Consider the following 24,041-nt stretch of genomic DNA (forward strand, 5'->3'; position numbering starts at 1 on the left):
ATGAGTCCTTAAGTGAATCATTTTCAAGATATTGCACATTTCTAGTTGGGATCCACCACTGCAACGGAGCAATATGGCCTTCACTGATGCTCCTAAAATGCTCCTACCATACCGTACTATACTACCATCACTGCAAGGTGAACTGTACAGAGTTGGGATCCACCACTGACTTGTTTGTTTGTTTAGTTTAGGTTATGCTCATTCTCTCTGTTTCCCCTATCTCAACGCTCTGAGACGAAGCAGGCATACTAGTACTCGTCAAAGGATAGTCAACATGGAAAGAGGTTACAGCAACGGAGAGTATGCGGACATGTACTTCATGAATGGTTAAGCCAACGGCAGTGCACGCGAGGCTGCACGTTTGTACCAAGAAGCATTTCTCTGCCGAAGGCAGCCCAACAGGCGCACATTCATAGGGTACATCAGCCTTAGAGAACATGGGCGCTTCGCACATGGAGTACGAGCAGGTAGGCCCAGAAGCATAACACCTGATGTTGAGCAAAGGGTGTTAGAAAGAATATCCTGTAACATTTAACATCTGTAAAATCCTGTGGTGTTAAAATTAAAAATGTATTATCTTATGTTTAATAAAACCACCCTTAGCAAAGGATTCACAGCTTTTTGCTAAACTAGTGCTCTCATAGTCAGTGGCGGATCTTAACAGAAAATGTGTATTGTCTCGATAACGGTTCATTTGTGGCCCGCTGTTCACTGGGACCTTTTTGCTTATTTTAGTTTGTACTTTTCACCTTTAAATTATTGACCATCATTTTTGAAATACCTTGTACAAATATATATATTTGTATATATATAATTTTCTACATCTTGTATATATATATATATAATACATATTTTCAGAAACTAAGTTATTTCTGTTGGGTATATTTAATAATACACTTATTTGTTTTAAATGTCTCTTTTTTGAACGTACATGAATTGCATGAAATTTAAAAGAAAATATGTAAAAAAATCAATATAATTATATAAAATCAAACAAATATACAATTATAACATTTTAAACAGTGAGACGGTTGGGTTTGATGGGGGGGAGACAGTTTTTTAATACGAGGATTTATTGTGGATAGGCTTACTCTCACTCCTCTTCTACCGCCTTTGGTCTTGTCTCTCTTTTTTTTTTTTTTGTTTAATCTCGTTTAAAGCGGAAAACCCTGTTTCGCACAAGTTGGAAGTGGGAAATGGTAATAAATTCTAATTGCCTTTTCCGAAGTTCGTAGAAAGTCATTTTGAATTTTGATCCAAAATTTGCTAATATTAGTGTTATTGAAGTGAATTTCCAGCGACTGGTCACTGCTGATCTCAGCCAATTCTTCTTCCTCTTGCAGATTAAGTTCTACCGTCGGAAGGTTTCTTGTTGCAAATGGGTCTCTTGCCCACAAATATTTTTTGGTATCAAGGGATGGGAAGTAATGCTCAATTTTTGTCTTTAACAGCTCTAATGTTTCGCTTATTATGTTAATTATTTTACTAAGATGCATTAAGGGCTTATGCCTCAGGTTGCAAGAGAATTAGACTACGTACAAGTTAGTGCAAATGCATCATACTAGTACACAGCTAAACTCTGAATTAGCAATTTTTTTTTGCAAAGGCGGCATCATTTAAGTTATATCTCACAACGAGTTGCCATGATATTGCACTACTTCGAATAAGTAACGCTTCACCAAAGGAGAAGACTGTTGTTACTTATTCTTAGCGGATATCACCACCCAGACGGCACCGTTTTGAAATATGGTATGGGATAAAGTTCTCGGTTATCCTCATACTATCCCTATTAGACTTAGAAAAGAGATAAAGATGTAGGAAGGTGATAGTAGGACAGGTAGAGGAAGGAAATGCCATAAAAGGAAGAAAGGGACATTTGCTCCTTCAACTGACACTCAAAGCTCATATATTCCTTGAATAGGCAACTCTTTCCCAGTAGAGAAGATTGTTGTTACCTATTCGAGGAAACTCAGTGGCCATCAGCCCCCCCCCCCAGACGGCACCGTTTCGGGGCTATTTTGTATTTGTGTGGGATAATAACTCGACTATCCAGTTGTCCCTATTAGACTTAGAAAAGCAAAAAGGTAGAGGGAAAGTAATAGTAGGGTGTAAGAGGAAAAGAAACGGTGTAGAAGAATGAAAAGGACAGTAACTCCTTCAACTCACACCACTCAAACTCCTCGAATAGGCAACGCTTCCCCAGTGGTGAAAGCTGTTGTTACCTATTCTTGGAAACTCCGGACATCATCAGGCTCCCCCCCTGGTGCCGTTTCAGGGCTATTTGGCTCTTCTTCGGTGGGTGGGTAGGTACCCAAGTGGTGTAATGATGACAAAACAGTTATGAAGTATAACTCCACAATATGAGAGATGCCTCATGGTGTATAAGATGTCTAATTCTCTTGCAGCCTGAGACATAAGCCCTTAATGCTTCTTTGTCTTAATTCATCTTATACACTATCAAGCCTACGAAGTGTTAATTTGTCATTTTTATGACAGCTTAAATTTTTTATGTAGATTTTTTGTTGTGAAATATTTTTGCACGTCTTTCTTTTAAAATCCTGAACATCGATTGTGAAATCATCGCCTTATTAGCGTACGATATTTTATATTTTTTAACCCTCTGTGGTTATTGAATCTCAAGTCATTCATGACGTTGGGAGGGGGGGGATACAAAATGGCGTGGTGTTTCTAATTACCTATATGTTAAAGATTAGTTGTCAGCCTTGTATTGATATTTCACTATTAAGTAGTTACAGAACGTATAGAAAAACGATTGAGAGCTATTGTATTAACAAAATACGAAATGTTTTTTTTTTTTTTTTTTTTTTTGTTCATTTGTGTCTGATTGGCGCTTTGTACGGCAATTTGTGAAATGAAAAAGCAGAGGTAGGTCAGTAGTTTAGCTCGTGTGAATAATGTATAAAACCGGTTAAGTTGTTCGACCAAATACCGTTTCTTCAATAGTAATACGACTGTTATCTGTGAAATTAGGACAGCAGATTTCATTCTCACATTTATTGGTCACGCATGCTGCTTTGTGGTAGTTACCACGGCTTGCACGTTTCCGTTTTGCCCGCATTCAAAATTTTTGATTAATATTAGTTAAGTATATGTTAAACAGGAAAGAGAGGGGGGAAAAAAAAAATAGGTCTCTTTCTGCCTTGCGGACAATACTCTCCTCACCATTACATTGAGGGTTTTGTAAACTAAATACAAATACAATGGTTTCTTTACTTACAAGAATTTTTTAAAAGGATATTGGAGGATTCGTGATTATTTTAAATTAGAATGTTTTGTTTATTAAAATTCGGGCAAAAATGAAAATGTTTGTATAATTTTAATTTCATACAACGTAAAAGGAATATTGGGGCCATGGACCAAGCGACTAAAGTTCTATCTGAATTTCCGTGAGAGGGCGGTTTTTTGTTTTTTTTTTTCTTTCTAAATACTGCAGTTTAGAAACTCCAGCTGTTGCAGAACACGTCAAGGAAGACTTGAAAATAAACCCAGCCGATCACAGACTCATTAGGCATGTTTGTTTATTCTACACCAGGTTGTTCTCGAATTGCTCGAAACTGCAGGATGTATGAAGTTATTTCCGGCGCTTTGCGTGCACTATAAAAGAGCATAGTACAGAAATAAATTTTTCCTTTTTTTTAAAATTCGGTTAGTTACCATCTAGTCCTCAGCATTTTTAATGACCAGTCACTGGTTATAGTAAAAAAAAAAAAAAAAAAAACATTGTCGCTTGTATTTTACTGCTACTTCACATGGATTACATAATGTGAATTGGGGATCCGTTCAAAATAGCGTGACGCAAGGAGTGTAGGGTCAATCAGAAAAAAGTTTTCTTATTAATAAAAATAAATAATATGACCTCCTTACCTAAATAATAAGCGAAAATCAGACATTTTATATGCATAATTAGCTATAGGATTCATATACAGTACTTATCTTGGATAAGTCATTAGCTGTAATAATGATAAATGGCTGGAAGTCAAGAGAAGAATAAAATTCGGATGGATAGCATTTAGAAAATATAGTCACATAATGACGAGCAATATCCCAATTTGTCTGAAACGTGAAATAATGAACCAATGTATACCATGACTTATGGAAGTGAAACCTGGTCACTCACCAAAAGAATGGAAGAGAAGCTGAAAACAACACATCGAAGAATATAACGAATTATATTAGGAATCAGACTGTTGGATAAGGAGAGAAGTTCATAGATTAGTCAGAAAACTCAAGTAAAGGACATTCTTATCAAAACTAAAGAACTGAAATGGACTTGGGCAGGACACATAGGCCGAAGACATGATGACAAATGGACTAAGAAAATAACAGAATGGTACCCAAGAGGAGCTAAAAGAAAACCTGGAAGACAACGGAGATGGACAGATGAAATTCAAGACTTCTTGGGCAGTAAACGGGTGGCCATTGCACAAAACAGAAGGAACTGGAAAGTTGCTGGAGAGGCCTTCATCCTGCAGTGGATTGAAAATGGCTGCTGATGAATTAACTATAGTATAGTGTATAATTAGCTATATAAAATAGCTGAGGTAGCAGTTCAGCATTAAAAGAAAGGCGAATGTTGCTACAAAATTCAACCACAGGAATACTTAATACTATTCTCACAATACTTAATGCTATTCTAGCATGCCGCCTTAAATAATAATAATGTCTTGAATGAAATAGGTTACTACACCTTGTAGCCACTTGAATTGAAAGGAAATGATTACTTATTTACAACCCCCCCCCCCCTTTTGTCGGCAACTTACACTTTCGATTATGGCTTTCGCTAACTTAAAATAAAATTTACTTTGATAACAGCTTTTATTATGTTTTATTCTCCTTTTTTTTTTTTTAATTTTCGTAAATTAAACTCTAGTGACTAGCACACTAGATGCGTGCTAGTCACTAGAGTTTAATCCATTGTGAAAACGTGGGTATATTTCTGTACTATTTATTTCGCATAATATAATTTTCTTGCCCCCCCCCCCCAACTTTATGAACTGAATATGGTTGCCTCCGATTTGTTTATACTGTACTTGATCTGCTGGCGGTTATTGTACCAGTAGGCTGCTGAATAATTGCCACTATAATGTATCCCCAAATCCGGCTGAACATAAGTTGATAACAGATGGCTACTGTTAATCGTGGTTTAGGTTTATTGAATGATGCTAGTCCTTTTACAACGTACCATTTAATCTTATGATTAGCTCCTTGTGTGTATGTGGGTGTGTGTACGCATTAATATCCAGTAAAGCTTCATGACGGAAAACAAAATACAGTACTGTGTCGAATTTAACGTCACCCAGCCTTCAAATACTGCCAGAACCAGCCAACAAATCAATCAATTACCAATCTTGAAAATTGTCAACCCTTTATTTCCTTCAGTTCCAAACTACAATTCAAGGCCAGCAACAGCAACACGCACCCAGCAGGTAGTTTGTGTTTCCGTCAGTATCTGACAGCAGCAGACGCCATACAGCTGAGACGGATACAACTACAAACGATGAAAATGTACCTACTAGAGTCGCGTGTCAACAGCCGAACATGAAAAATACTTCAGTTACTTAAAGAAACAGATTACGCGATGAAAAGCCATCACTCGAACCATTACAAAGATTCTTGTCGCAAATGCCACCGTAAACCGCTGGTTGCTTAAAGGAATATGTCGCCGCGTTCATAAATATGTGGTTTCCTTCCCAGTCAGCTGACCCCGTTTCCTACAGACACCGCGCATAGAAATGTAGGTTGCAGCTACCTGACCACGACGGTGGGGAGCCATTGATTTTTCTCCCGGGATCGATACCAACAGCGCCAGTAAGGCGCGAGCGAAAGAAAGCCGCTAGCAGCTGGGTCTACAAGCATTACCAAATCCTATTAACGAAAGTTCGCATATGGGGCTATCCGGAAACATAAAAAAAAGGGGGAAAGCTGCTCAGACGTCGCTGAATAAACTTCAGAAAGATACGGACGACGACCCCTGTGAAGATGGAACTACCATTTTAATTGTAGCATCATAGCGGTTCGAACACTCGTCGATCTTGTGAGTTAATTTTTCGAATAACTTGACATAAATATCATCAGTAATTCACTTTCAAAATGAAAATGCGTACATTAATCAGCAGGTCACGTTTATTACGTTACTTCAAATTCATAGGTGATTCTAAAGCAAACTTAAATATTTATTTGTAAAGACACCCACCCATTCCGTGTAGCGTTATTATAATCCATGGGATGAGTTGAGTTTGAACTTATAAATAAATATCGATAGAGAAATTGAAACCTTTAATTAAAAAATATATATGTATATATTTTTTTTTCATGGCTCCATGGTGACGACACTCAATATGCAAATACATTATAAACACTTAACTTTTCATTATTGGAAACCGCTAATCTTAAAATGTGCAAATTTTATTTAGCCCTGAATCGTTCATTGCTTCCAATAAATCCTAAGTCTTTCTCGCAACTCCACTTCTAGTTTAATAATACATACTTTCAAGTAGTTTCTTAAATTTAGCTGAAATATTTGGAACTTTTTGCTCCGCATAGGGGCAGTCCTAAATAACGATCCTAGACGAGATGTTTCCCTAAGTGCCAAGAGACGCCCTTAAATGTTCGTTGACACATCGTCGCTAAAGTACGATTGCTCGGTTCACTCGTCCTTAACGCCGACCCTGAAGCCATTTTCATTCTTCTTTCAAAAATACCAGTCGCATATGTATTTTCAAGAATGTTTATCAATAATGTCATCGATCAAATTTTCCTTACGTCAGATTGATTCCTGCCATGTCTACCTGTCCTTTACAACTTTGGGTTCGCACAACAAAGAACCTGTAGACTGTGAGCGTTTTTTCTTTTTCTTTTCCCTTTCCAATCTGTGATACAGTATTTATAATTTTTAGTGTTAATATCTTCCTTCTTCAATCGTAGTCCTCTTTCTATCAAGCTTTCCTCTTCCATTTCATCAGTTAGTAGATCAGGCAAAGCTGTTCTGATTTTTGCCTTTAAATGAAAATCATGCCGTGCAATTTTATCTTATGGATCAGGTGGACAATTGGCCCTGTACCTTTCGTTATATTTAAAACGTTGAGGGCTCATTCTTTGTCAAAGTTGTCATATGCACATTAGACGAATATTATAGGACCTCCCCATTCTACAGTGGAGACATATCTGTAAAAATTGATTTAATAACTTATGCGGTTTTAAATATTTTAAAAGAAAAATAGGTACAACAGGATAATTACCATCGAAGCTTTATCTAGAACTCTCAAACCGAGCCAAGGAAGCCATTAGCGACAAAGGAATACGTTGGCTCTTTAAATCCTTATGAAATAACCAGTAAAGCTGGTACGATCATTTTCAGATTCTCTAAATATAATTTTGCATTTTTATTTAGGAAATCGGATTCAATTCACATTTGGGCTGCTTCCTTCGATGTAATAATCAGCTATTTTCGTTTAATGTTCATCCAAAATGGTATTAACATAATCTTTAAAAAGAATCATTCATTTACCAAGTAGCAGTTATATATCACCGAATGGGGTTGAAATGACTCCCACTGAAAAGACAGCCACTTGAAATTGTCTTTCGCCATGTTGAATAGAGAAGGAAAACTTTTTTGTAGTTAGTTATGGCAGAAAACTCCCAAAACAACAAAAGATAGCTATCTGTGAAGCAGAAAACAATGACCTTAGAGGAATTTATCGTGCTTTTATTTACATATTTGTTAATTATTTTTAAAGGCTTCAAAATCGTTAATTTATTTGTTTATGTAATATTTTCTTGTTGATCTATTGAAATTTTCAAATCTCGACACATTTTAGGGAGAAATGAGGGTGAGGGATAGGAAATTCCGTATTCATCGAGTTTCCTGTTATCAAAGTACCTAGGGCTTAGTATATCTCGGATGATCGAGGGTTTATCGATACAGATATTTCGTGAAAATAGTTGCTACACTTCCTTAGGGCCATCTGAACTATTTCTCCACGACTGCGAAATGGAAAATGACACCGATGGTGTCAGCTATCCGATGCCCCCAGGTTATACGTAGGTCATGCGAAATCGTTCTTCTTTGTAAGAGAAATCACATTAAAAAAAAAAAAAAAAAAACGAAGTGGCGTTCTTGTAAAGTGAAGAGATATATATATATATATATGTGTGTGTGTGTGTTCTTGTAAACTGAAGATAAGACTGGAATTATGCATAGAATTTTCCAATTTCAAGATCGCTTCCTTTAATCATGTGCCACCAAGCGAAAGAAAAGATGGGGGAGAGAAGTCTTGATTTTTCTAAAATGAAACTAGGATGTGCAGTTTGTTTTCCGGTTCAAATTTAATAAAATTTCCATAATAAAATGATAAAAGAAAACAAAAATGCGCTGTCCGGCCGAAATCTCAATAGCCTCTAAATAAATAAATGATCTTTGTTTGGCGCGAATAATCAAAAAGTGGGCAATTCCATAAAAGCTAAGGGTTTAAGAGTATAAGTAACAACAAAAATGAGCTTAAATGGGAGAAAATACGTTAAAATAATAATAAAAAAGTTAATGCAAAAAAAAAAAAAAAAAGTAACCATGAAAAAGTAACCAGTTAAATCGCTGAAGTTAAATCCGCGAAGTATAACCACTGATCCAATCCTTCAGGAGTCTTGCGGGTGTTGATTGTGAGGATCTTTGGATGTAAAATCTTGCAATGGTAATTTTTTATTCCTTGCAAACATTAAAAGGCCATAGTCCAGGCTTGGATAACTAATAACATTGGGATTGGAAGGAATCTCTCCGAGTGAACAAATATTTGAGATCGGTATCACGCAGGGCCGTGCCGAGCCATTTTAGAACCTGAGGCAAGAATGAAAAATTGCGCCGTACTGTTAATGATGGTAACGCTGGCAATTATTTAATCTTTCTTTTGGCGCCCCTTTCAGCTTTTCACGTGAGTTAAGTGCCTCGTTCGCCTCGCCACGGCTCTGGGTATCAGGGTACGCTCTGATCAGCGTCGACTGGGGAGAAATCCTCAAAGAACAAGTATCTCAAAAATTCTGTTACGAAATTAGGCCTATTCTCATATTCGATGAGAAGGGGATCCGTCTCTCATATATCAGGTTGTTGTAGGGCTTTTAGGAGCATCAGCAACAAAGGCCATATTTGCTGGACGAAGAACTCTAGTTTCCCGGAGAAAAACCTTGCTGCCCTCGCATGAGACCGACTAACTCAGTCATGTTGTGAAAAAGGCCCATAAAAATTCCTCACGTCATCGACGGTACCCGAACTCGGGTTTTTTTCCACGTGGTGTGGGGAGGACGGTGATTCTACCAACTGTTACCCACGAGAGATATATATCAGGGTAGGTATCTTATTACAAATGCCAAGGGATTAGGACAAGCGGTTTGTTCTTTGCTCTGGAGGTAGGCGAAATTTGCTCATTGTCCACTTTAGGGAGCCACTATTCTATTGTGAATACCTCTTACTGTGTTTTCAGCTAAATCCATTTTGCACTCTGTCAAGTGCAAAGTGGATTAGTTTCTGTTATTGGGCCGGACATGTGTATATAATAATAAATTAACACACAGTACAGAAAGAATATTTGCCAAAGATGTATGAGGCATATATTTCGCAAAATTTGGAACCCAATAAATACAGAGTCTGTATTTTGAAGATTATCAAGGGAAAGGAATATCGCAGTTCGAGAAACACATTGCAAAATATTTACGATTATTAACTAGGGGTCAAATAAAAAAATAGTTGACGAGCTTGTTTGCATTTTCCCAGAGCATGTTTCATTCAACCGGTTAGCGCCTAACGACACGCCACATAATGGTTTTTCATAGAAGGTCAAAAGAGGGTTAAAATTACGTGCACAGATTTATATCTAAAGCGGCAACACGCAGCTTTATTTTTAACCTAATGTTTACTGTTATCAACAGAACAGGAGCTAGGAGACCACGGCACTTGTGAATGCGACCTAATCTGATGATCTGAGATTAAAAATTACCAACACGCTTCACGCCTTGGAATACATTTACAGATTATAATTATTTTAATTCACACAAGAATTTCCGATAATACAAATCCACAGAACACTAAACAGGAAATCGTTTGGTGACGTCGTCATGAAAAATGTGATATTTCCTACTTCCGGCCTAAATCTCAAGCAATACAGAGATGGCGCTGCTAGTTGTGAATATTTATTAATTAATGAGAACGTTAATTCCCATTAATTATAAACTTGTACTAATAAAAATATCCATTCCAGGAAATTGAAACCAGTATTTAAAATGTAAGACGAGGGAAAATGGAATAGAAACTGTACAATAAAAGCAAGTAATGTGCTCCACTTTAAGCGAATTGGCAAATTATAATTATAATGCAGTTTCCTACTGTTGATGTGTTTAATGATTTTCCTGTCAGCAAAGTTTGTAGAAAAGCACTAAAGCTTTCTAGAGAACAAAGTCATTTGTGATATGGTTGAGCGAAATGGCGCCGAGCAGGGGAAATGGCTGAATGATCATTAACTTAGAATACTTAGAATATTAGTTGATAAATCTATAAAAATTCGACTCCTATATTTTATTATCCATATTGCATGGAAAATTAACCATTCAATAATATGCTATATTACGACACATCACTGCATACCCGGATCCTAAAAGAACACGCTGAGAAGATTGGTAGTAGTAATTTTTTTTTTTTTTTTTTTTTTTATCGGCAGCTCCCCTGTGGAGAACGTCTAGTGCTCCCACATGCTCTGAAGCGGAAATCCTACTCTCAAAGAGAAAACAATTTTGACGGTTGGAACTTTCTTACAAGGACATCATATACATCTGTGCCACATGTTCCTTAGACTAAAGCGTAGTTCTGGAACCAAAGGCAAATCCGTGATCCACTGTAAAGCTCCTGCTAGCCTGTTTGTACCACCGCATAGCAAATGAACCATGAAACCTGACTAGAAAGTGGAAATTCTCGCCAAAGTATTCAACGTGAGCATAAAATTTAACTAGTGAACCTTAGGCATTGCCTATGATAATTCATGGAAAATTATCTTACGTTTTAAGCTCCGATACTTACGTGTGAAGAACTTCATATATTTTAAAATTATTCCTCCCTTTTTTTATTTATTTATTTATTGTTGTTGTTTTTTATGAAAACCCCAAGCACGGAGTTTTCATATACCTATAGTATTAAAACCTATAGTATTTAGTACAACGCATGGGTTGAGAAGATGAAAGATGATATTTGATGACATTGACTTGAATTTCTGTACATTGTAATTTTCAGGAAATACGTATGAAGGAAGGTTGTTCCAGAAAACGGAAGTTGAAGGAATAAAAGAGGAAGAAGAAAAATTGGTTCTGTGAGTTTGAAGTTGGACAGTAAAAGGTTGTTTACTGGTTTCGGCACATGTTCAGACTGCTTTGGAAGAAAGAGCAGGAATTATAGAAGCCAATTGAGAATAACAGTGCCCGTGGAAGTATCTATAGAAAAGGCATGCAACAGGAACAGAACGTCTATGAGACAGAGTGGAGAGGCTTTGTTAGAGATGAGTCATTAATTAACCTAACTGCCCTCTTTTGAATGGAATCTAGAAGCCTGAGAGTGGTTTTAGGGGCACCGTCCCAAATGTGAGAACAATATTCCATGTTAGGGCGGATTTGCTATTTGTACAGAGTGAACAGCTGTTTGGAAGAAAAGTAACGCCGAGAGCAAAGGGAAAACCCAGTTTTTTAGATGTAGAGGAAGCAATATTTGTGATATGCCAATAGAGATTAGAAGTCAGGGTAATCCCTAATAGAGACATACGATCTTGTCTAGAAATCAGTGTCATCGAAGACAAACATAGGAGCAGAAGAATCCTTTTTTGTGAGATATAAGACAGGACTGAGTTTTAGAAGGACTGAAATCAACTAAGTTATCTTTGCCCCACTGGTGATCGGCATTTAAAAAATTGGTAGTGGATAGAGGTTGAAGCTGTTTGTGTAGGACAAGTTTTCTCAAACCGGAAGGTGGAATGCAATATGCTGTCATCAGCAAAACTATGGATAGGAAATCTGGTCAATGGAAGGTCATTAATATAAAAGAGTGGGAGAAAGAACTGAACCTTGGGGGAACCCTACATTAGTGGAGAAGTTAGAAGACAGCGAGCCATCTACTGATCATCCGCAGTGAACGGTCAGAGAGAACTGGATACTCAGTTACAAAAAACAGTTGGCAAACCATAAAATGGAAGCTTATTTAGAAGAACGTCATGCCAAACACGATCAAAAGCCTTTGAAGTGTCAAGAGCAGCTGCTTGAGATGCACCAAACTTATCCCATTCATAAGACCGGTTTGGAAACCTAATTCTCAAAGAATCAGTGGGGGAGGTTAATCGTTTATTCCTGTTCACTCACATTTTATAAATCAAATTTAAAATTAATAGTATATAATCTAGTTTTACTAATATAAATTTGCCCAAAACACATCTGAATTTTTTCCCCCCCCATTTTCTTTTCTCAATGACAAGTGATTCAAAAGAGTCTTCAGCAAAAAAAAAAAAAGTTCGGTAATTTCGTTGACCTTTTCCATACACCATTGAATTTCTGCTGGGGAGATACCCTCCGCTATGAGAAAATGAACAACAGTACTTTGCACTAGTTTGGGCGCATCCGTCACTGTGAGCGCCATATTGTTTCTGTTAGCCAGTGCCCTATTATTAGCGCCTCCGTAGCCAGGTGAGAAGGAGCAGCAGTGCGTAGCACACGCTTCTTGATTAGACCGGGGTTCGAGCCCGTTACCACCAAATACGGAGGATGCGGAAAGGACAGGGAATGACCACCGCATATCCTCGGAGCAATATGGCCTTAGTTGCTAATGCTCCTAAAAACCAAATAACAAACAAACAACAAGCCCTATTATTAAGTAAAAGCCCTATTATTAATCCTTAAATCTCCACCCACGGCATCGCGTAATTCAAATTTAGACAGTCTAAAGCTCGATCAAAATGAGTAGAGCTTGCCGTTAAAAAAAAAAAACAAAAAAACTGCCTCTTCTGAGAAAACATGGAATGATATAAGGACGGGCAGACATCCAAGTTTCTCTGAAACTATGAATTACTCTCTGGACTGCAGTTGCAGTACTGCTGTGAAATTTTGAAAGTCGGAGAAAAAGAAAAATTGGATCGGTAGATAGGAAACTCAGTTGGCAAGTTTGTTGGAGTTTCCATTGAGATTTTATGCTTAAAATACGCCCACAAAAATATTGGATTGCATCCAAGTCCCCACGATAGTTCACTGTGACTTCTGAAATCCAAAGTAAAAAAAAAAAAAAAAAAAAACGCTTTCATTCCCTCTCTCTATTTTAAATTCTTTTAACCATCAGCGTGCACCGTAAACACAGCACGGTTATCTTCCTATTGAAAGCGTCTTTAATGACCCGAACCGAAACTTAAAACTCTCCCCGTTTGTACTTTAAAAACATGGGCAGTGTCGTCATTGCACGGGTCACGAGCCATTTGACATAATGGACATGTGAATGACATTGTACCAAGCTGCAAGCACACTTTTCAGTAGTGTTTGTACAGAAAGATTGTAAGTGCTGTTTACTCGCCTTTTATATGATGAAGTTTTATATATATTCTGCTAACTAATTTGTTTTAAAATCTTCCGCTTAAAGGACCTTGATTGTCTTCCGTTGGTGGAATGTTGATCATATTCCAACAATATGGAAACTCCATAATGTCGTCTGCAGAACAAATGTGTGGCGCGCGTGTTTGTCTTACCCTCTACTTGTTGGAATTCATTTAATTTTCAACGAACTTAATTCTTTCAGGAGCATAAATTTTTCACTTGAAAAAACCTAGTTGGTGGGGGAAGGGGAATAGTGGCTAAATCTGGATGGTGAAGGAGAATATGATATATACATGGTTGTTAAAATTAAAGTATCCCTATGTAGAGGGTTCTACAGCGAATTCTAAGGCTCGTACTGAAGAGAAATTTGGACAACAGGTACAATAAAGAATGCGCTCGCCATTTATTGGGAAAAAAAATAGTTACAAAATTTGTCACTGTATAGCGCGTAACTATCTTAGTTACGATTATGCAAATCGTTTGCATAATCGTTTATGTTATGTTTAGCTACGATTATGCAAATAATTTACGTTATTTGCATAATCGTAAGTTATTGCCACTACTCACTCTACTGTACTGTATAAAAGCAAAGCAGTCTCTTTAAAATCATGCATTAGATGTTTGCCTGCACTACAGCAGCAATGCCAAAAACATTGCAGGAAACGGCGCTATTAGTGAAGCTGTACTATCAGAACAGAACAATGCAGCTGCGGCTATCAAAGAATTCCAGCGTCAGAAGCGCATAAGGCCCACGTGGACCTATGACTGTTTGTGCTGTCCGAAAAATGATTGCGAAATTTGAAGCGACAGGATATCTTGGTGTTCAACAAGGTGGAGGTTGAAAACGAGTGGACTCCTCTCGTGTTAAAGATGGCTGTCGTGAATTTATCAAGTCAATCTCCATGTGGTAGCGCAAGTGTGCCAGCTGTTTCTCATGAAGTGGACATGCCGTATTCCACTGTAAGGCTAGTAATGCGTCGGGTGTTGCGGTACTATTCTTACAAGATGCGCATGCTACAGAAGCTAAAGCATGGTGATGCAGATATTCGTTTCACATACGCACTTCAGTTTCTGGCGCGAATGACAGTGGATATCACTTGGCCAAGGAACATCCTTAGGAGTAATGAAGCCCACTTCTGCTTAAATGGACAAGTGAATACGCACAACTGTCGCATTTGGGCAACAGAAAACCCTCGAGTTATCCAAAAGGTCTCGTTGCATTCTCCAAAAGTGAGAGTGTGGTGTGGATTGACGGCTACATTAATGATTCGGCCATATTTTTTTGAAGAGGTAATACCGACTGGACCCAGCACCCGTTCCGTCACTGGCAGCGACATTATGAAATATTGGCAAATTTTGCAATACCAGAGCTGCAACAACGTGGGTGCCTTCAGGATACCATATCATGCAAGATGGTGCACAACCCCACCTCCAGCGTTGTGTCCAAAGATTGCTAAGGCAGCACTTTACAGATGAACGGGTCATCAGCCGTTGTTTCTAGGCACCTTGGCCGTCCCAATCACCAGACCTCACCCCATGCGACTTCTGGTTGGGGGGTTTTTTTGAAGAACCAGGTATATCGGAAGGATGTCAAACTCTGGAAGATCCGAAGGACAGCAGTAGACGTCATGTGCTGGCTATTCCAGTTGATATTTTATTTTATTTTTATTATTAAATCTGTTTATTGCTCTGCCGAAGAGCCACCCCCTGGACAGCAGAAAGCTAGGGGGGGGGTGATATTTACATACAGAGGTTAAGACGATATGTTACGTTCTGCTGCAGAAAATGCTGTTCTTCGAATGGAAACCGGCGCCTCCGTAGCCAGGTGGGCAGGAGCAGCAGTGCGTAGCACACGCTTCTTGATTAGACCGGGGTTCGAGCCCGTGACCACCAAATGCGGCGTATGCGGAAAGGTCAGGGAATGACCACTGCATATCCCAGAGCAATATGACCTTAGTTGCTAATGCTCCTAAAAACCAAATAACAATCAAATGGAAACCGTTGTTGACCAAAATGGAGGACACATTGAACAGTTGTAGCGCTTTTCAAGAGAGATGCTATAATCTTCAATACGGCAAAGTTCTCCATCATACACTGTCTCAAGACGTGGAAGCCTTAATGATAACTCTGGAACATCAAGATACCATTATAGACGTCGCAGCCCTGTACCTTCCTCCAATGCCAACTATGATGGCCATCGATGAAGCCACTAACTTGTTAATAATAATCTGCACCCAGCAGCCACTCATATCGTATGTGGAGACTTCAATCTTCCGCCATCTACCCAACACCTCAAAAGTCGGCTCACAGAACCTCTCCAATCAAACCAAATCTTCCAAGTTAACTACCAGCCAACGAGAGACCAAAACCTACTGGACATAGTCTATTCTTCGGCGATATGTCAACTCGAAGAAACCACAGCCGACATGTTTCAATCAGACCACCAACCAATCATATTTACAGCTCTTCTACCCAAAAAATATTTCAATACACCCAAAACCAAATCTGTGCAAAAGGTCGCTGCTCCAAAATTTCTGAATCCAGCACTCTTCATTGAAGCTGCATCCACAGTCCCATGGAACATCTTAGATGGATGTGAACTGAGCCTCGCAATCGGTCTAATGACCAAATGGATCAATACCATCGCCCTTCACACCGCTACCAAGACAGTCACCATCACTCCGCGCTCCAGATCGTGGTGCTCCCCAGCTCAAACAATCACTACATGCCAAATGGAAAGCTTCCGGCGATGTCCAAGATCGCATTTCATTTTCCCAAGCCAGGGCCGAATTCAACAGAAACAAATCAGCTGCAATTAAGAAGCACCTCGATAGAACCTTAAAAAGGGGGGGAACCATTCTACAGAACAAAGGCTAGTTCTTCCAGCAACATCGACCCGGTTGACTGGCTCGACTACGTTGCCAGATTTTCAAAGCAACCTCCAGCTCTACCTAACCTGCCACTGTTCAACCACTCTCATCCCACTAATACTCTCGCTACTATCCGAATTTCCAAGCAACAATTGATGCAGGCCATTAATACACTCTCTCTCTCTCTCTCTCTCTCTCTCTCTCTCTCTCTCTCTCTCTCTCTCTCTCTCTCTCTCTCTCTCTCACAGCAACTGACGATGGCATCCCCCAGTTCATAATCAAATGCTTAAGAAGCGTTTTCATCATCGATTCACTCCTCAACCTATATAACAGATGCCACGAAGGTCATTTCTTTCCACCCCAGTGGAACAGGTACTCTGTCCGGCCCCTTCCTAAGCACCAACAATCGACGCTCCGAAGCCAATATAGGCCCATCGCTTGCGCCGCCTCTATTGCTAAAAATTCTGGAGAAAGCACTGCTACCGTCTGTCACCCATCAAATTCTCTGTGACAGTCCTCGGCAAATACACTATGGGATATCAGGAAGGTCAACTATAACTAACCTTGCAACAACCACACTGCACATCTTAGAAGCCTTTGAACAAAGACAGGAATTGTCAGTTATATATCTTGACATTCATTCTGCATTTGATGCCATCTATATACCTAATCTCCTACGTCTCTTAGAAAACTACTTCAATTTTCGCGGCGATGTTCTCTGGTTCCTAGAATCTCTCCTATCCAAGAGGACCCTTGTTCTAAAGATCGGAATAAAGACCTTCACGCGTCATAACAGACGGTGTACCTCAAAGGGGGGGGGGGAGTTCTGTCTGAAGTTCTCTTCTCAGCAATCATGGTGCCATTTGTGACCAACAAGTGCAATTGGATCACATATGCTGACGATGTCAAGCTCCTTACTAGGATATCGGCAGCCGAAACCACTCGGCAAATCAATAGCAAACTGCAGGACAGGGCTGACTACCTCAATATTTTCAACCTCGAAATCAACCCCCTAAAATCGGCACAAATAATTTATTCACTAAAGGGCAGCCCAACAACATTGGAGCTTGTGCTTAACGGCTCCTCAGTTCCAAGTGTTCAAACGCACAAAGATCTGGGGGTCGTTTTCGACTCCAAACTATCTTTCAACGATCAGGTAAACCTCATACAGTCGTGGCTGAATTCACTACGCTGGGTCGCCAAACAACAGCTGCTCCACACCACCGACCCACAACTGGTAAAAAGATACATCGTATCAATCCTTTACCCGACAATACTGTATGTTTCAGAGATGTGGGCCTCGGCTGCCGAATCCAACATTTAAAAGGATATTCTCTGCCGAATTCTGGCTTCTAAAATGGGCTAACACCAAACTCCACCTTCCCCCAGCTCTCAGATCAACGCAGTTAGCAGATGCCCTTCAACTACGCAGGCTCCGATCCTACATCGGAGAAAGAAGGCTGCTGTTCACCATCAAGATGGCCACCGGAAATTACAGAGCCGAACTTCTGGGATCACTGCACTCGGCGCATTCCTCCCCCTTATCTCCGGTCTTCAGCACAGCTGCTAGCAAATCATAACTGGCAGATTCCTACCAAAGCAAATGCTGCCCTCACTGCAAGCCATCGACGGGGACCTCCAAGAAGTGGTCAACAATAAAAAAATACAGGAAGGAAATCCTCGTCGAACTGAAATGTAAAACTGTACTTTGTTGCTTTCCAATAATCTGATGTAACATATGGTTTTTCTCATGTGTATCTCTTTTTTAAATATGTATTGTAAACCCCTGGCACCACCATGCTGTGACGGGACTAATTGTATGTATATTATGCTGCAATTAAGGATTCTATTCTATTTGTATTGCCATAAAGTGACAAATTTTGTAACTAATTTTTTTTCTCCAATAAATGGCGAGCGCATTCTTTATTGTACCTGTTGTCCAAATTTCTCTTCAGTACGAGCCTTAGAACTCGCTCTAGAGCCCTCTACATTGGGATATTTTAATTTTAACAACCCTGTATATGTAAGCACTGCAGATGACAAGAAACTGCGTTTACAAAATGCAGCAGCGCACATATTCTGATACCGCTTCATGTCATTCTAGTATGCATTTTCGTTCGCAATTAATTAATTAATTAATTAATTACTGCAATATGGTGATCGTACTATTTTGCAACGCAATTTTTTTTTTTTTTTTTTTGCTTTATATTGCATCCCAAGTTTTACACAGACGTTAGTTTTCTAGGTTTTATACTGTTGTAGAGTTAGCGATCTCAAAGGTAATTGAAAGGGCTTAAAAATTGTTTAATAATTTAAAAGCGGAAATGATTTTGAAAAGAACTATGCTGTTGTTGCAGAAGGGTTTAGGAGCATCAACAATTAAGGCCATATTGCAACGTGTATATTATCTGTAAATTGCCTATCTTCTGAGGTCGATTTTCTGTTTGCTGGATGAAAAACCAGACTTTCCTGGAGATAACGCTACCCTCGCCTGAGACCGACAAAAAAAAAAAAAAAAAAATTCTTGTTTATACTCCGGCACGACAACCAGGTCAGCGGAATTTACAATAAATCATCAATACAAAAGTTAATCGTATTTAGCAGTCACGGGATTGAACCCCGGTCCATTCAGAGGGCGTGCTACTGCACTCACGCTGCTGACCATTCGGCTACGTCTAACTCAGCCACGTGGTGAAAAATTCTTGCTTTCATCGACAGTACTCGAACTCAGGTCTTTTCCACCCTATGTGAAGGAGGATGGCGGTTCTACCAACTGTGCTACACACGACGGCAAGAACTATATGTCCCCTTGCTTATTAAATAAATTTTCTGCTTATACTCCGGGACGACCAAACGGTCAGAGGAGTTCACAAGATAGAATACATGAAACAGCACCGTATTCAGTAGTCACGGGCTTGAACCCCGGTCACTCAAGGCACGTGTACTTATGTACCCGCGCGCCTGACCACTAGGCTACGGCAGCCTTTAGGAATGTGACTTTATAGGACGCTAATGCTTATCACTTATTAAAATTTGTAATTGTAATTCGAAATATGCTTGATTACTTACTCTGACTTGGGGTTAAATCGTTGTTTAAGAAAACTTTAAAAAAAATAAAATATATGTGTGAAACCTTGAGCTTATCATACCAATTTAATTATCCATTAACTGCAAATTTGTATTTATTATTTCGTTTTTAACGCATTCCTGCTATTAAAATAGGTCGCTGATTATCAATTTAATTCGGTTATCACGATCTTAATAGATCTGAAAATATAATTTTGCTTCCCACTCTCACCTCGGCCGATTTGTTTTCAGACATTTGCGTATTAATTTAATTCATCATTTTTTCCTTAGAAATTTGTAATTAACCTTTAAACTTTTGATGACTATGTATAAACGATGTTAATATCTCGAGGCAGAGAACTAGCGGTCGATAGGAAAGGTTAATGACCACTGAAATGACGGCTTGACGTCGAAATATGCCCATGTGAGTATAAACCGTCGTGAACGCGATATCATTAATGTTCGTAAATATTCTTGATTTTACATTCAACTAAACACGAGTAGTTATACTGTATCACGTTCACACGTCAGTAGTTGAAAGAAATCTTTTTTTCGTTTATCTCCGAAATTTTGAGAGAATAATGGTTTAATTAACTGACATAGGAGGCATGAACATTATTCACAGTTTTCAGAGAATGTGGACTCATTCAGATGTTCTAGTTTACTGGCGGAAATAATAATATAGATAGTTATCATTAGTTTGTGTTATAGAAAGTGACTGGTCTTGAAAGAAATTAAAACACTTCGGGGTTTCAGTTTCGTCACTCGATATTGTAAACAAAGGTTTTTATTAGCTATGATTTAAATGTGCTTTTTGTTAAAATATTTTAATTAATACTAAGGGGCTGCGCTGGCTTCTTTTGATAAAATAAAATACTTACAGAAGCTTTCGACACTGTGTGTGTCTTTTCCTCAGCTATGAATACATAAATACATTAAGTATGGAACTCAAGAATGGTACCGCGTAGTCATGCTAATAAAGAAATCGCGCGCACGAGATTTATCTAGGATGACAACAAGCTTTTGTATTACCACCTAACCCGCATCCCTCTTCTCCTATTGGCTGAATAAATATCACTAGGAGGAAAATTATTTTAATGTATAGGAAGATAAAACAAGATAGATACATGCGCAGTATGTGGGTGGCACTATCTGCTAATTTCTTCGTTGGTTCGGATTACCGACGGTTCGGATAATCGACGTTCCATTGTATATGAGAAATAGTTACACTATTTACCACGACAGAAAATTCCGGATTGGTTTCCGGGTTATATATGCTGTTATACGCTCCATTAGTTTTTTTCGAATGATTGGGAATTTTCCTGCAGACACAAAATATAAATAGGCTTATGCTTGGAATAGGCATCAACCTTGCAATATTTTCAGTGCCCCATACACTCCAGCCCACATACCCTATGGAGTGACCTCTCATTTCCCTACACATTCTTCTTTTGATTTCCGGATATTTTGTCGGTCCTCGCATATTCTCTTCAACAATTGTTAAATTGGAGTTCACTGGCCAGACTGAGTCTATTAATTTAACATTAGCAAATTACACTAATTAAATGTTACTTAAAATGCAATAATTAAATTGCAAAATTAACTTTAAAAATAAATTTAAGTGACTTTTTATGCATTATATATAAATATTATAAAAGCAAGAAATTCGGACTTTTACCTCTGATAACGGTAAATCCTAGGATTTGAGTTCGTGTGAGTAAAATTGCAAATATAAAAAAAAAAAAAAAATTCGATCGCTTTTCCGATTTTTGAACTAGGGTATCTACATCTACCCTTACAAGATTATTTGGCTATTTACTATATTTGGAATATAGTGTATAACCCCGGGGGCTCACATCTGGTGCGTGTGGGCTTGGCACACCCAGGGTCCTGAGCTGGATATCATCATTCTTCTCTTTCTTGGTTATTGTTGTTTGGTTCTTAGGAGCATTAGCAACTAATGCCATATTGCTCCGGGGATATTCGGTGGTCATTCCCTGACCTTTCTGCATCCTCCGTATTTGGTGGTCACGAAGCGTGTGCTACGCACTGCTGCTCCTGGCTACAGAGGTCTCTCTCTCTCTCTCTCGGATTTTTTTTTTTTTTTTGGGTGGTGCAGCATAAGCCTCACGCTTCCTTGCACTATGTGGCTAATAATAATAATTCATGTAACTTAGACAACGTTGCGGAGATGGTAGCTAAATCCCTTCTATGATCCAGCCTCGTGGGGAGCACTGTTGGTATAATCACTGACCTCCCCACACCGATTGGTAAAGACTTGATTTCGAATCCTGTCCTTGACGGGACGAATTTTTATTGGTATTTTTCACAACGTGGCAGAGTTAGTTGGTCTCAGGCGAGGATAGCATGGCTTTTTCTCCCCGAAATTCGGGTTTTTCGTCCAGCAAACAGCAAATCGATCACAGAACACATGCAAAATACAGACTTATTATATACGGTGCAATATGGTCTGATGTGCCTAAAATCCTACAACTACCCAACCAATCTTGTTTAATACAGTATACACTCAGTGATCACTGAATTATGACATCCTCGTCCATAATGGGCTGTGCTGCATAGTTCGCAATATAAAAAGCCGAACAGCTTCGCATGCTGGAGCAGTGGTAATTTGCGTCTGGTCGTGCAAGTCAAAGTGAAAAAGTAGCAATTATGGGAAGTAGTAAAGATATCACGGAATTTCATAGGCATGATTGTAGGGGCTTATGCGCTGGATGCATCCATATCGGAAATAGCACATCTTGTCGGTTGCTCACGGTCCACTGTAGTTAAGGTGTACAAAGAATGGTGTCGAACGGATGAAACAACCTCCCGCCGACAAAACTGTAAATTTAGGATTACGCAAGATGGATGTTTGTGGTGAGCAAAAGGTGCAGCGCGTTGTATGGCTCATCGGCAGGTCACTGTGCGATAGTTGATATCGCAATACAATATGGGGAATGAAAGAACAATATTCCAAATGATGATGCGCCGCACACTCAGACGTGTAAAGTGTAAAGTGTGTTTAGGGTCAAGCGGCACCAGGGGTTTCCCCCATCTCCGCGTAGGTTACATTGTATGTGAACCAGTTTACTGGAAAAGCCAGAGATTTAAAAGTGTATGGACTTTGTATATGTGTGATGCCTTGTACCGTTGTTCATCTGGTCATTTAGCCGCCAGACCTCTACTGAGGCCCGACGTTGCCCCACTTTCGCCCCGTGGAGGCAGACCAGGTATCCACTTGAATATAGTTCACTCTGGCAGGTCCTGCCACCTAATTTCCTGAGATTTCAGTGGCTAGGACCTAAAAAAAAAATAAAAATAAAATAAATAAAATAAAAAATAAAAATAAAATAAATAAAAATAAAAAATAAAAATAAAATAAAAAAAAATAAAATAAATAAATAAAATAAAATAAAAATAAATAAAAATAAATAAATAAAAATGTGATCACGTTGAGGAGGAAGTGCTAGGAGGTCAAAAGAAATGGTGGGCGAAATTGATTTTCACTTGTGGAATTTAGGTTGTGTGGGGCGTTCACTAGCGTGCAGGTAGAGTGGGGAGGGAGACTGAAGACTGGGGGGGAGATAGATAGAAGTATGGAGCCGATAGGGAAGACAACTCCAGTTTACAGTGGGGCATGCCCATGCCCCACCAGAAGGAAAAGAAGGGGTGGCGAGAAGGGGAGGTGACAGCAGGGCTGTCCCCTCATCCCCCGCCAGGGACGGGTAGAAAGTAGGCCAGGCAAGGGAGCTGGCCTATTTGCCCACAGGGCATACATGTGGGGTGGCTTCAGTCGGGCGCCAAGGTGTCAGGGCTGCCCCATTTGGTATTCCCAGGAGTGGAGTGAAGATATCTCTGTCCAGGTTTTCAGTCCAGGTCTGTATGACATTTGTGCAGATCATGCTTCGTCTTTTATTAAGTAGTTACTCGTGGGATCCAGGTCCATCCACTAGTGGATATTCAGTAGGATAGGCTTCAGTCACAGTCAGGGAGGACTCCCGAAGGTCCGATTGTAGTCAATGCATTTGGTTAACAGTTCTCAAATGGAATCGGTGTCCTCCATCGGTCAGTATTTGGGAGAGTGCAGTTCAGGCACAGTCCAGTTTTATCTTGGTTCATCATTTGTTGTGATTGTTGTTGTATTTATCCTAGTTGTCCTAGATTTTCCGGCAAAGGAAGAGTCTGGCGTCTTACAAAGAGGCACTGAGCAAAGTTGGTTAGGGCATTGTAGGTTCCCTCGTCCTCCAGTAGGTAGTGCTCCTGATTTTTGGGGTTGAACTGGACTCGTGTGATGAGGTGTCCACGCAGATCTTCGTACAGTTCACACTCGTGTAGCAGGTGGTCCCAGGTCTCGAGGGAACCACATGCGCAGGCTGGGTTATCTGTCAGTCCAAAGAGGTGTAGCTTGTGGCGGATAGCTCCATGTCCTGTGAGAAGGTAGGTGACGTGGAGACCAGGGCAGAGCCATGTCGGATATTTTGGGTACACCTT

At 39.4% G+C, this 24,041-nt stretch overlaps 1 protein-coding gene across 2 annotated transcripts in view; it reads left to right on the forward strand.

Moving 5' to 3' along the window:
- Positions 1-24,041, forward strand: part of LOC150090778 (uncharacterized) — a 144,626-nt gene that overhangs the window by 63,864 nt on the left and 56,721 nt on the right. Inside the window, exon 1 of one of the 2 annotated variants that reach the window (XM_090372639.1) lies at positions 10,917-10,989. The exons of the other annotated variant lie outside the window; for it this stretch is intronic. The gene's annotated coding sequence lies outside the window, so the exon portion shown is untranslated. Of the gene's footprint in view, positions 1-10,916; positions 10,990-24,041 lie in introns of those variants that run through there. 2 annotated transcript variants of the gene reach the window in all.

This window comes from Mastigoproctus giganteus, chromosome 1 (assembly GCF_048544385.1).
Source record: "Mastigoproctus giganteus isolate SK-2022 chromosome 1, ASM4854438v1, whole genome shotgun sequence".
NCBI lineage: Eukaryota > Metazoa > Arthropoda > Arachnida > Uropygi > Thelyphonidae > Mastigoproctus > Mastigoproctus giganteus.